Below are 2,328 nucleotides of genomic sequence, written 5' to 3'. Positions count from 1 at the left end.
TTTTAACACATTGTTGATAAAATGGCACTTGGCCACAAACTAGCCATCCTTTTAAGTGTCCCAGTCATTCTCAACTAGTCATTCTCAACTTTCCCTGTACACTGAAATCATCTGGGGAAGCTTTTAAAACTACTACTGTCTGGGTCCCACCCCCAGAGATTCTGATTTAATAAGTCTGGCATGAGGTCTAAAGACTGTGATTTCTTAAAAGCTCCCCAGGTGATTCTAATGAGTAACCAACAATGCGAATTTTTGTAAGTCCTGAAAATGTGTTGAAAGAATCTAAACTCTGGATCATTGGAAAATGCTGTGCTCACCTTTCTTTAACAGTCCCTATCTCACTCCTGACATACGGTAAGTTATATCCTATACCACTGATCTGTGGATATAAGGAAATATTGCTATTTTAAATGAAAAAGATTATAGACTTTTCTATATGTGGGAGCCTGCATAAATTCTCTTAGTAGAAAATGACTTCTCTCCTTTAAAAAAAAGATACATATTTGTTTCACTGTGAAAGGCAAGACATAGGGCAGAGTTTAAATGAGAAAATATAGCTGCTGTAGAGAAATTATTTTAAGATAAAATATCACTTTGAACAGGTAACAGACAGGAATTTTGTATGTGTTTGGGGGGGTTGGTTTGCTGTTTTGTTTTTATTTTACAGTTTTGCTGGGGATGGGAACTATACAAGATGGAGAAGAGAAGGAGCAGTCAGGGATACAGAGTACAGAGGAATAAACAGGAAAATCAAAAACAAAAACAAAACAAAACACTGTAAAGAGAGAATAGGTCCCAACAACACAAGCATAGATCAAGCCCAAATGAAAAACATGGCTATTAATAAAACATTCCCTAAGACAACGTGTGATTAATAAATTTAGAAAGAGTAGTTTTCTATTCTATGCTATAATTTTCTCAACCCCAATCTTCCCTAAATCTTTAATACAGCTTTGATAACTATTAACTCAGTGTCTCTTCCCCCTATTTGGGGAATAAACTCTACACTTACATTTTAGGTGAAGCCAACCACAAAGGCTAAAGGAATATGTGGAGGTGGAGAGAGATGGCCAGAATGATCAGAGAGAAGCCAGCCAAAACCAGGAATTTGGCACAAAAGACAAGAAATAACCACCAAGACATGTAAGCACAATCTCCGGGAATTCTCAGAAATATTTGAAAGGAATATGAATCTCCTGGAGTCTAAAGTGTGATTGGAATTTAAATGATTTCATTTAAAAATTAAAGAAAAATTTGCCCCACTGAAGGCCAGGGGGTACAAAATGTGTTATATAGTGGTAGATTTAGGGAAGGGAATAGAATTCCTAGTACCCAGACTACTATTTTTCCTTCTTCGTCAGTCTCATCATCCTTTCAGGGCTGAGTATATCACAAAATTCAGAAAAGATCATTAGAGCTTTTATCCTATAGCGGAGAATAAGAGCTTAACAGCTACTCTTTCTTTACAGAAGGGTTAAGATCTTGAAGAGACCTGATTACAGGGTTATGGTTATAACTTCTTTGAGCCTTATAAAAAGTCCTGTTGGAGTTGCAATGTCTTTTTATTTAAAGTTGTGGTTGTTTCTTGTTGTTTTTGTAGGTGAGATGGAAAACACTATCAAAAGAAGAAAATAAGTCACAAACTGTCCAACATTAAAGCAATTACCGGATGTTAAATAGTTTCCAAGTCTTTAGTGATTACTTTACTGAATTTGTATCTAGATGGTATTTTTTCCCATTAAGGGCCTTAAAATAACATACGCTTAATTTCTTTGTAATGTTCAATTTTATTATGCTCATGGGATATTCCTGGTGATTGATTGGTTGACATTTTTTTTTTTCTTAGCGTTATCTTTTTCTTAGAAAAAGTGGTGTTGGGGCACCTAGGTGGCTCAGTCGTTAAAAGCATCTGCCTTCAGCTCAGGTCATGATCTGGGGTCCTGGGATTGAGTCCCGAATCAGGCTCCCTGCTCAGTGGGGAACCTGCTTCTTTCTCCCCCTCTGCTATTCCCTCAGTTTGTGCTCTGTCTCACCCTAATAAAAAAATAAAAAATAAAATCTTAAAAAAAAAGAAAAAGTGGTGTAATTTCTAGTCCAGTGCTTCCAAAAATAGATAAAAACCTCCAAATAAGGAAAATATAAAAAATACATAGCCAGCTACTTACATAAGAATCCTCTCAGTGGCTTATTAAAGCTCCAAACGCTAGGGTCTCAACTGCAGGGGTAAAGGAGCAAAAATCTATTTTTCTAGAAAAAATGATCAGTTTTGAGAAACACGGGGCTGGATTATAGACCCCTCGAACAATCTACAAGTTCTGAAGTTTAAGT

At 36.3% G+C, this 2,328-nt stretch overlaps 1 long non-coding RNA gene across 1 annotated transcript; it reads left to right on the top strand.

Annotated features, from left to right (window-relative positions):
- The first annotated feature begins 275 nt into the window (after positions 1-275).
- Positions 276-1,957, top strand: LOC132010257 (uncharacterized). The gene is made up of 3 exons (XR_009402205.1): positions 276-354; positions 1,020-1,143; positions 1,601-1,957. It is a non-coding gene; the product is annotated as an uncharacterized LOC132010257 (long non-coding RNA).
- The last annotated feature ends 371 nt before the right edge of the window (positions 1,958-2,328 follow it).

This window comes from Mustela nigripes, chromosome 2 (genome assembly GCF_022355385.1).
Source record: "Mustela nigripes isolate SB6536 chromosome 2, MUSNIG.SB6536, whole genome shotgun sequence".
NCBI classification, from domain to species: Eukaryota; Metazoa; Chordata; class Mammalia; order Carnivora; family Mustelidae; genus Mustela; species Mustela nigripes.
Note: the sequence above shows the minus strand (reverse complement) of the source record. Positions and strands in the feature narration are given on the sequence as shown.